A 12,500-nucleotide genomic window follows, 5' to 3' on the forward strand; every position below is an offset into this window, starting at 1 on the left:
GCATATCAAAATTGCAGGTGCAGGACAAAAGTGTCAGCTGAATGTCTGCACACTTGCTCCGGTGTTGTTATAAAAAACAAACAAACAAAAAAACACTTTTTTCTTTCCAGCGAACATTTTTGAGCTATTCATTTTTGACCATCACTAGGGTTGTGGGTGTGCGCTCACTGCCATGCCAGCAAGCCTGGTTCTTCAGTATAGCTGTCAGAACCTAGTTTGGTAACCTGGAGGGTCCGGGTTTGATTCCCTGTGGGGTAACTCTACTTCCCTTCGCTGCTCGACTCAGCCCATTGCAGTTCAAGAGGCTTGGCCATTGGAAACTGCACGAGAAACACTAAAGCCACACTACAAACTAGGGCTGCACAATACAGTATATCGAAAATGTATCGAAATCACAATATCAAGAGTGGCAATATGCATATTGTGAAAATGACCTAATTATCTTGAACAAGTAAAACATTTCTGTGTAGTCCAATCACTTGTTGAATGTCAACAAATGCGCAAGACACCTGCCATGACCAAAGCTTTAAATATCGTTATCGAGGTATTGCATGCTGTTATTAACACATTCAATACCAGCCGTTTTTTGGAATTCAGCCGTAGACTCCCAGCCAATTTCATCATTTTATGTCATTTTTTGAACACCCACCGAATATTTTGTCTTCAACTCACAGAAACATGTCAGGGCTCAAAAACTCAGCTGTCTGTATATTTTCACGGTTTGTTTCTAGCTTATTCTATTCCGAAGTTATTTCACTTTAAGCGAGCACTGGTTTAGGTAAAAATAGCGATTTTCAACATTCTAACTGAGAAAAAGCTTTTTTTGTCACAGGTGCGCTCTGACTCTCCCAGTTTAAATTGCGGGTCTAAATGCATTTTCACGCCCAAAGAACAACTCCAGTAGGTTCCAAGTAAACTATTTTGGTGCAAAAATCACCTGGTCAGGCAGTTCAGAGCATCTGAAATGCTAGCTGGCTAATGTCACTTGACTGGCAGTTTTTGTTCTGTAGATTAAAGTAGACGTGCCAAGTACTTACTCAAAAGTAGGTTACTTCCTGCTGTGTTGCATGCTGTTTTTCATTACAACCTTCCATTTTACACCTATCCTGATGGCAGCAAAACTCCTAATCCTTCCATCATATGTTTAGGAATAGGCTAGCTAGCAAGGCAAGTATGTTTTGATTCTCCAGCCCAGGAAGTAACTCGAGACGTGACGTGATCAGGAAGTGGTTTGACTGGCTATAATAAAACTGAAATACTGTGTGTAATAAAATGCACAGATGATGAAATATCCAGATCCTGACTTTGTAGGAGTTTTGACTTTGTAGGTGTTTTCATGATCTACAGTGAGTCCAATATGTATTTGATCCCTTGCTGATTTTGCCCGTTTGCCCACTAATAAAGACATGATCAGTCTATAAATGTATGATAATATGTATTCAAACATGGAGAGACAGAATATCAAAAAGAAATTCCAGAAAATAACTTAAAATAATATATTTTAATTTATTTGTATTTAATTTAGGGTAATAAGTATTTGACCCCTCTAGCTAAAGAAGATAAAGTGCTTTGTGGCAAAGCCCTAGTTTTCTAGCACTGAGGTTAGATGCTTCTTTTAGTTAATGACAATGTTTGTGCATATAGTAGAAACTATTTTTGCCCATTTCTCTTTGCACATTATCTCTAAAACATTAATAGTTTGTGGCTGTAGCTTGGCAAATGGGAGGTTCAGTTCTCTCCATAGAATTACTATAGGGTTAATATTTGGAGACTGTCTAGGCCACTTCACGACTTTAATATGCTTCTTATTGAGCCATTCCTTCGTTGCTTTGACTGTATGTTGTGTATTATTGTCATGTTGGGAGATCCAACAATGGCCCACCCATCAGTGTAGTGGTGGAGGGAAGGACGTTTGCACTCAGGATTGCACATTACATGTCTCCCTCCATCCATTCATTGACGATGTGAAGTTGTCCTGTGCCTTGGCCAGACAAACACCCTCAAACCATAATGATACCACTTTCATGCATGATGGTGAGGAGGGTGTTCTTGGGATCATAGACAGTGGTACTCTTTCTCAAAACACATTGAATTGTGATAATGCCAAACAGCTTGATTTTGGTTTCATCTGACTACAGCACCTCCTTATCATATCCTAAACCAGTCTGATGTCCGTTGGCAAACCTCAAGTGGGACTGCGCAGGTTCCTTCTGAAGTAGAGGTACCATGTGTGCACTACAGGATTTTAAACCTCTGTGGCATTAAGTGCTACCAGTAGTTTTCTCAGTGATTTTGGTCCCAGTAGCTTTGATATCATTGCCTAGTTCATCCCGTACAGCTCTAGGGTGATTTCTTTCTGTTCTCATGATTATCAAATCCCTACAAAAGGTCAAATCTTGTATAGAACCCCAGACAGGCTGATAGATAGTAATTTTGTATTCCTCACATTTTGGAAGAAATGCATCAACAGCTGGGTCATTAATACTCAGTCTCTTTCTTGTGGCTTTGCAGCCCATTTAATCTTTGCTCAGGTCTAAAATCGTGTCCCTGATATCATTTGACCACTCTTTGGTCTTTCCCATGCTAGTGAGGTTGGAGTGTGACTGATTCACTCATACTATGGACTGATTCTGCTGATTCAATGTGTCTTTTATGCATGTTAGTATGTACAGGTGTCTTTAATTCAGATGACAAGTTGATCGGAAGTGCCCATCTGGTCTGTGGGCCCGGAACTGTAATCAGTTGGCAGGGGATCAAATACTTATTTTGCTCGATGAAATGGAAATAAATTAATATATATTCTCTTCAGTTAATTTCTGGATTTTCTTTTTGATATTCTGTCTCTCCATATTAGAATACATATTATCATAACATTTATTGACTGATCATGTCTTCGTTAGTAGGCAAACCAACAAAATCAGCAAGGGATCAAATACATATTGGACTCACTGTATGTCAGTTCTGTTCATCACATTATTACGAAAATCACACAGAATGTGCATTAGAATGTGTAGATTCAGAATCCAATAAAAAAAACCCGTAAAAACGTAATTTTACGGTTTGGGAGCCAACGCATGGGAGGCAAAACGTATTTTTATGTGACTTGGTAGTGAATGTGTCAAGTATTGATTTTTTTTTTTCTGATATTGTGCAGCCCTACTACAAACAGACTACATAGACCAGTGGTTCTCAAAGTTTTCCCATCATTCCCCCCTTTGGAGGGTCTGGATGCTTCCGAGCCCCCCCGAACAACAGCAGTACTCGCGCAGACTGATTTTACGATCGCTGCACTGCGCAGAATCAAAGGAAAGGTGACTGGTGAGATAAAACAAAGAGGGATGTGTGTTCATGTCCTATGATTTTCAAATGTATGACAATTTCTAATATAATGTTGGTGAGGGCTTAAAATGTATTGCTTGGAGAGACAGGAAATAATTTCCTTGGGGGGAAAACCCCCAAAATCAGATGTCACACGCCCCCCCTGCGATGCCTCCGCGCCCCGCCAGGGGGGCTTGAGCCCCACTTTGAGAAACACTGACATAGACACAGACAACACAGAGACATGAGCATCAGTTATCAGCCATCTTGCCTCCTGATCTCTAGCCAGTAACAGTTGAAGTGCTGGGCAGGAGCCTTGACCATGGGAAAGTGCACAAGGCACACTGCATGGACTCCACAGACAACAGAGAGAAATGAGCATCACTTGTTGGCCATCTTGGATCTTGGGTCCCAGTCTCAGTCAGTTGCAGTACAAGTGCTGGACCAAGTCTTTGGCCACGAGTAAATGCATAAGGAACAAAGGCCAGACTACATGCTGTAGGTGCCATATACGTAACAGAAAAGGATTGTAACTTGTCGGCCATGTTGGCTCCTCGCCTCTGCCAGTTGCAGTGTTGGTCAAAAGCCTTGGCAATGGGAAACTGCATAAGGGCACACTGAGTACTCACTATGTATGTTCCATAGACTACAAAAAAGAAATGCTTCATTAACTCATCTGCCATTTTGGCTCTCTGTGTCAGCTAGTTGCAGTGCCAAGCAAGAGTTTTGGCCAGGAGAAACTACATCTTACATTCTGCATACATGCCACATACTGTAGGTTCCAAAGACAACAGAAAAGGATTGGAATTTCTCTGCCATGTTGGCTCCTGGTCTCTTCTAGTTGCAGTGCACATGTTGGACAAGAACCGTGCACTGAGGTCATACTACAGTACAGTATGGTAGTTTCCAAAGACAGCAAACATTTTGTGTCCCATGCTGGCTCTTGGTCGCATCCAGTTGCAGGTGCGAAGCAAGAGCCTTAGCCATGCGAAACTGTACTAAAGCCACACTGCAAAGACCTCATGGACACCACAGAGAAATGAGCATCACTTGTCCTCAGCCATCTTGGGTACCAGTCTCAGCAGAGTTGCAGTGCCCAGTAAAAGCCTTAGCATTGGGGAAAACTGTAAGGCACAACAAACAGGTAATGTATGCATGCATGAGCTGGGCTGTGATGAGCAATGGTCAGTCTAGCCGGCCTTATGACCCCCCTGAGGGTAGCTGGGGTGGGAGAGAGGTGGGCAGATTAGGAGGGGAGGGTAATGACTATTGAAGTAGACTGGGGAGCTCGTAAAGGTGGAAGAGATTTAGGGCTCTCACTCCGGATCGCCGGCAGTCAGACACTGTAGATGCTTGAGACTTTGGAGATAGGGAGACAGACAGACCGAAAGAAAGAGAGAAAAAGAGCCAGAAAAAAGAGCCAGAGAGACAGACAAAAAGAAAGAGAGAAAAAGAGCCGGAGAAACAGAGACAGTAAGAAAGAAAGAAAGAAAGAAAGAAAGAAAGAAAGAAAGAAAGAAAGAAAGAAAGAAAGTGTGATTGACAGAAAGGAAGACAGGCACAGAGACAGAGTCTGTGTCAGAAAGCGATAGAGAGATAGAATGGTAGAGAGATAGAGCACGAGAGAGACTGAGAGGTGATTGCTTACAGTGTCTGAGATCAAATGCCTCTTGGGCACTTAATACCTTTATAGTGCAGTGGTGGAAGAGGAGTGGAGTAGAGATAGGAGGACAAACATTAATAAAACAAAGCAGGGATGAATACAGAGGAGGCACACACCGTGAGGAGGTAGAGGGAGAGAGAGAGAGAGAGAGAGAGAGAGAGAGAGAGAGAGAGAGAGAGAGAGAGAGAGAGAGAGAGAAAGAGAGAGAAAGAACGAAAGAAAGGAGGGCGAGAGAGAGAGAGCGAGAGAAAGAAAGAAAGAAAGAAAGAAAGAAAGAAAGAAAGAAAGAAAGAAAGAAAGAAAGAAAGAAAAAAAGAAAGAACGAACGAACGAAAGAAGGAGAGAACATAAAAAAGAACAAAGACAAGGAACAAAGGAGAGAGGAGGGAAGAGAGAGTTTACATAGGGATTTCAATAAGGTAGATGTGTGATTGCTGAGGGATGGAGGGACCATGGAGAGATGGAGGAGAAGAGCAGAGAGGGGAGAGGAGAGTTCTGCACTACACTGCACTGCGGAGAGGAGAGGAGAGGTACGGCGAATTAGGAAGAGGGGCCAATGCAGCACTCCACAAGACACACTGGCCTTATGGTGGCTGTGGAGGGACACATACTGTACACTCAGGTATGCATGCATGCTTGCACGCATGCACGCACACATACATGCACGCACGCATGCATGCACGCACGCACACACACATGCACAGGCACACTCTTTATTCATACTTCAACACTGCAAAAGCAGGATTCTTGGTCATATTTCATTTTCTCCTTGCCTGATTATCATCGACTTTCAAATCTCGTACCAAAATCTTGGTCTGACCAAGAACAACGTACAACGTTTCCAAAACGGCCTGATTAACCCGCCTCCTTCGGCTTGCTACTGGTCGGACCCGAAAAGGCTGTGCCGAAGTTAAAACCAAACATTTCCTTAGTCACAAAAGCATGTCTCTTTTTAAACCACATCACTGCCTTGAACACGCCTCTACCCAAGGCCGTTGAAGCTGCTCAAAGTTGATTGTTTCCCAACAAAGTGGGTGGAGTTCCCGCTTTCTTTGGAGCACAGAAACAATATTTGTATTGCTCCTGGCCTGACTAGAAGCAGGGCGTAGCCTGGCTAATGTTCTCCTACTCTCTTTTCTGATCTCTGTATAATTTGGGCTTTTGGAAGACTTCCTTATTTGGCCAATACTGATTCACCTTGCACACTCTGTGTAGTTTAAAATGGTGGCCTAATTCCTGTTCCATCAGATGGACAGGAAAATAAGCCTTGTGTTATGTGATTACATTTGTTTGATCCAAAGTTGATTTGATAACTCTGGGCCTATCTGACACTACAAAATCAAGATAGATAAAACAATAGCCAGTGAAGTCATGCTGCACGTTCGCCATTTCGTATGAAAAAGTTGCACAGGACTAAAAGGATGCATTGTCACAGTCACTGGAATATTTTGGAAGGCATTGAAAAGTCACCAAGGAGTCTACCCAGTTTCGTATAAGTCTGATGTATTTACTGCTTACATCCGTGAAGCATAATAATTTGGATACTACACAAGTTACAAAAACAAATTTCTATACTATCTCTATACTAGTAGTAAACTAGTACTAGACGACTTTAGACAGAGGAAAGGACACACATGTGGAGACATGACTTGCTGCCCCCCTCCCCCTTCATATTCCATGACTGATTACATCACTTCCTGTCTTGCAGTCACAGTTTTGCCCAGATAATCATCTTCATTTCAGAATTCTCTCATCCCACAACTTCTCTCTTTCCCCTCTCCTCCAGTCCCTGTTCCTCTGGTGTGGGTCTCACTCTGAGTTGCCTGAGTAACCTCCTTGACCTGTGACCCCGTACCCCCAACCCCCCGCAGGAAGTTGGCCCCACTTCCTGGTTGAATGCCTCCGGAGTTGTCTGGTGAGATCCAACACTTCATTCATTCCATTGTATCAATTTTCCCAAACTGCTTCACCACTTGTTTCTACTATTCTACACTATGACCATTCCCTTTCTTCTCCTCTTCCCTTCCCTTTTCTCCTCTCTCTCACCTGCATTTCATCATGTCTGTCTGTCTTCTCTCCTATTCGCACGCACGCACGCACGCACGCACACAATCCCAAAAATCATACAAGAGTTTTGTCCTTCATTCAGAGAAGCGAAAATGCCAATATCTCTACATGCCTTACATTTCTTACATCATATTATAAGCCACTTGAATGGAGGCTTAGCATCTCCCTCCACGATTCTCAAAGTGGGGTCCGGGGACCACTGGTGGTCCACAACAGAGCTCAGGTGGTCCACGAGGGGATTTCTACTTTTGCAAGACGGGCTAGCAGTATTTTTTATTATTATTCTCACCACAATAAGACAGGCTTGTAATGTGAATAAAAGGCAAGTGATCTGCATGGAAATGACCAGTGTCATATTAGCACCCCTCAATTGTCAATTCAGTTGACAGGTGGTCCCTGAACATTTTTTGTGGTCCTTGGCCTGAAAAAGTTTGAGAAACACTGAGTCTACGCTAACAGCAACTATCTCCCCTCTCAGCATATTGTACAGCGTATTAAAGTGTAGTCAGCTCTGCTACATTTGGGCTCAGCGTCTTAGAGCCACAGAACGATGCCGCACTTAATGGGACGCATCCATTCAAACTGTTATCATTTCCTCAACAGCCAATCCATCCTCATTCCCCTCACTTGGTCATTTGGAATAGTGGAATAGTCTCTCTCTCTCTCTCTCTCTCTCTCTCTCTGTCTCTGTCTGTCTGTCTGTCTGTCTGTCTGTCTGTCTGTCTGTCTGTCTGTCTGTCTGTCTGTCTGTCTGTCTGTCTGTCTGTCTGTCTGTCTCTCTCTCTCTCTACCTCTCTCTCTCTACCTCTCTCTCCCTCTCCCTCCCTCCCTACTTTTCTTCTTGTAAATCTCCATTACGATCATTTCCACACCCTCTCTCTCTTTCTCCGTATGTATCTCTGTTCATTATATCTTTCTTATCACAATGCTGTATTCACTTCTCTGTTTCTTTTCCTCGCTGTCTCTGTACATCTGTCTGTTTTTCTATCTCTCTGCATATCTCTCCCTGTCATCCCCCTTTCTATTGCGTCCCCTCTTCCCTCTGCTCCTCTGACAATACCTCGGTATTCATATTACACTGCGTGACAATACATTATAATGCGGTTGTTTGTTTGCTTGTATCTTTCACATCTACAGCCATTTACAAACTGAGCAAACGCGGTGGATCTGCAGCAGCGGCGGTGGCCGTAGGGGGGAAGTGAAGGTATAGAATATAAACACTGGGCTAGTAAACAGCTGTTAGCATAAACGCTATGCAGAGGAGGACAAAAAGAGCAGGGTCAGAGTTTTAGACTTCGAGGTGCTGTACGTGTCAAGACTACTTAAGATATCTTCATATCAGCTCTTGCGTTGTGCAGCTTTTGTGTGTGTGTTAGAGTTCTCAACGGGCCTGAAAATGTCAACCCGACCCTACCCGGCCCGTGGCTTTTAAAGCCCGAGCCCGATGTTACCCGACACATCACTGGAATTATCTAACCGAACCCGACCCGAAGCCCGAAGTCGGGGGTCAGTTTCCCCACGTTAGGCTATCCTATGGAGAATGGCGGGTTGTGGTGGGTCTTTAAGGGCACTTAAGTGCTGTAAATTGCATAATCCACTTAAAAACCTAGTGAAAAGATATTTTCCACAATAGAAACATTGAAATGGGGAAACTTACATTCTTGCTATTTAAGCAGAATCATCCACAGCGCGATTTCAATAACCGCCTCGTGCTTCACCGCAACAACAATTTATCCACCTTTTTATTGACTTCTAAATGTAGGCTTACTACATTTCCATCCCGAGTAGGTTGACTTCTAAATGTAGGCTTACTACATTTCCATCCCGAGTAAGCCTATCTGATTAAACGTGAAGTTGCCCCTCCCTCGTTTGTTCATATGCGCGGATGAGATGGAAAGCCTGGCTGTGCCAAACATTGTTTAAAAGTTTCATAAAATTTTGGTCGGCACACAAGGTTTTGGACATACTAATTTCTAGTGGCACCTGGGCTACGGTTGGTGCATTGATCAGCCATATAGCAAAAAAGACATAGCCTAGGTGAGAGGATGAGATCTTCCTCGGCTGGCGAGCGCTCCGCATGTGTGTGCGCGCGGTTCCTCCCCTCCCAAGACCCGACAGTTACTTTTAAGTCATGAGCACGAAAACAGCAAAGACAAGGTGATATTTCATTCAAACAGGGCCTACACGCTCCAAATAAAACATTGGCTGGGGGGATTTTCAACCAGACCGCAGCACGAGCAGACAGTCAGTGTGAAAAGCCAAGTCTACCGGGGAAAATCGCCGTCTTTGCTGCCGCTCGCTTACCATAAGTGCATGAGCCATTGAAATAGTGAAGTGGCATATCGCAACAGCACATGCGGATTAGCCAAATTATATGCAACAAAGTCGCCAACAAAGCGTGGATGTATGTTTAATACGCATATGCCACGGGGAAAGGATAGCCTAATTGGAAAGCCACTGTCCATAGTAGAAGACCGCTTCGGTTTCGTTTCACCTCATGGGGAAAGCATCCATGCACTGCATTTGCTGTATAAACATAAAGTTAGCGATCAAACTATAAATATTGGTTGTTGTCATTACAGCATTTAATAGGCTACTATGGCTGTTGTTTAAAATAGCCATTGGGTTGCCAACCGTCCCTTGTATTAAGAAACAAAAGTATGGTTCCATGAGCTGACATGGGACTCAATGTCGTTATAGGCCTAATTGCATCTAAGATTTTTTTCTCCCGTTTTTATTCGTTTGGTAATTGTAGCCAATGTAGTTTTTCTGTGCGTTATGGGACCTCTGTCCAACTCATCATCGCTGTGATGTCATGTTTTGCGTTCCGGTACCTTGTGATTTACAAATTAAGCACTGCGCAACGTTGCATGCAGCAGCCTGCCAGACCTTCGTTACGCAGGCCTACATAGGCTATATTTAGATAGATAGGCCTAGCTTTACTGACCCATCAAAGGGAAATTCGCCATGATTCACAGTAAACAGCAGAACTGACTTTTTTTTTTCGCGGAAAAGATTGAGCCCGCGGACCGACCCGACCCGAGCCATATGCTTATATTTTCCACCCGAACCCGGCCCGAACCCACGGGGCCCGTCGGGTTTGTCGGGCTGACCCGACCCGTTGAGAACTCTGGTGCGTGTGTGCATATATATGTGAATGTGTTTTTATGAGTATGACTGTGTGTGTGTGTGTGTGTGTGTGTGTGTGTGTGTGTGTGTGTGTGTGTGTGTGTGTGTGTGTGTGTGTGTGTGTGTGTGTGTGTGTGTGTGTGTGTGTGTGTGTGTGTGTGTGTTTGTATGAGTGTGTGTGTTTGTATGCATGAGTGTGTGTGTGTGTGTGTGTGTGTGTGTGTGTGTGTGTGTGTGTGTGTGTGTGTGTGTGTGTGTGTGTGTGTGTGTGTTTGTACGCGTGTGTGTGTGTGTGTGTGTGTGTGTGTGTGTGTGCTCACATGCTTTTATATGAGTGTGACTGAGTGAGAGAGAGAGAGAGAGAGAGAGAGAGAGAGACAGAGAGAGACAGAGAGAGACAGAGAGAAACAGAGAGAGACAGGGAGAGACAGAGAGAGAGAATGAGGTTGTGAAGAAAAGTGTGTGTGTGTGTGTGTGTGTGTGTGTGTGTGTGTGTGTGTGTGTGTGTGTGTGTGTGTGTGTGTGTGTGTGTGTGTGCACTTGTGTGTGTACTGTATTTGTGTGTCTTAAGTCTGTAAAGCTCCATCTGAATTCTGCTCATCTGTATGCCTTTTCACAGTGAGACACCGTGCTGCCCTAGCTTTCCTTCTCTCTCCCACTCCATCCACCATCCACTCTCCCTCGCCCTGCCCTCAGGCCCCGTCTGGCCCAGCGCAGAGCTGCCCTCTCTGGGCTCAGGTCCCTGCTCTCCCCCCTCTTGGCTCTGGGGCCCTGTGATTGTGGCTAACCATTTATTTCCCCAGCTGCCAACCCACATGTGGTGACCTGCACACTCCCACACGCGCACACAACACACACGCACGCACGCACGCACACACGCATGCACGCACACACATACACGCGTGCGCGCACACACACACACACACACACACACACACACACACACACACACACACACACACACACACACACACACACACACACACACACACACACACACATACATACACACACGCACGCACGCACGCACACACGCATGCACGCACACACGCACGCACACACACACACGCAATTCTCTCTACTACATACTAAAAATGTCTTTTCTTTTCTTTCTCACTCTTCAGACACAACATGCACAAAACAACTTTCATTACTTGACGACCACACTAAACACCAGCTCTTTTTCTCACATTATAAACACACATTATGAACATTATAAACACACAGGGCACACTCGCACTCGCACACACTCGTACTAGTACACACCACTATATATAGAGTCCATATCATTACACTGCAGTTCTGGAGAGCTAAGGCTATGCAAGGCCAGCATATAAAAGTACATGGGCAGGAGAGAGAGAGAGAGAGAGATGGCTATATTCAACAGTGAGACAGACAGCCATTTGGTTACATAGAGGAATACATGAACATAGATGAATATGGAGAAATGGAAGAATAGCAGAGTAATAAAAGACAGACAGACAGACAGACAGACAGACAGACAGACAGACAGACAGACAGACAGACAGACAGACAGACAGACAGACAGAACTATTTGTATAACATTCATTATGTCTTAATGTTTAAATCACACTTGAGTTTTTCTTTTACTTCAGAAATGTAAAGGTTTTATCCTTTACCTGACATGTTTCGACAGAAATATTAAGATGATAGATGAGCGATTGAAAGTGAGAAAGGAAAGAGTAAGAGACCTGCTTGTCATAGAGAACTACAGAAAAAAACACTCTTGCTTGTCCAAACTTACTCAGTGCTGCTACAGCCCATGTAGGATGACATTAATTAAGGAAGTTCAGAAGTACTCTTCCCTCTGTTACATGTTGATGAACCACTGAGTTGATATGGTTCATATCAGTGGTGTAGTCTACGTAGAACGCGGGTATACGGAGTATACCCACTTCCAAATTTCAGGGATTTCAGTATACCCACTTAAAATTGATTGATCCATTATTTTGAATGGCACAAATATACACAGTATACCCACTTCAAAAAATGCTTGAATATACAGTATACCCACCATGAAAAAGTAAACTACACCACTGGTTCATATTATTTTAAGGTTAATGAAATGTCTTAAAGTGGCCTTTAAAAGCTGCTGGTCACAGATATTCGCTCTGAACACGCACACTCACTTCCCTTAGCCTACCTCTTATTGGTTACTGGGACATTGAACGGCCAATCAACAGACTTCTCCCCCATTTTGAGCTTGCCTAGCTTCCAACATCCCACACCCTTTGTATTGTTCGGGTGAATCACCAACTTACGCTGAAAAGAAACATGTTTCTCACTGTTTTGTCAGTCATGT

At 43.9% G+C, this 12,500-nt stretch overlaps 1 protein-coding gene across 3 annotated transcripts in view; it reads right to left on the reverse strand.

The window, feature by feature from the left end:
- usp6nl (USP6 N-terminal like) overlaps positions 1 to 12,500 on the reverse strand; it is a 146,524-nt gene that overhangs the window by 38,874 nt on the left and 95,150 nt on the right. The gene's annotated exons all lie outside the window — the stretch shown is intronic.

The sequence above is a fragment of the Engraulis encrasicolus genome, chromosome 15 (assembly GCF_034702125.1).
Source record: "Engraulis encrasicolus isolate BLACKSEA-1 chromosome 15, IST_EnEncr_1.0, whole genome shotgun sequence".
Lineage (NCBI taxonomy): Eukaryota > Metazoa > Chordata > Actinopteri > Clupeiformes > Engraulidae > Engraulis > Engraulis encrasicolus.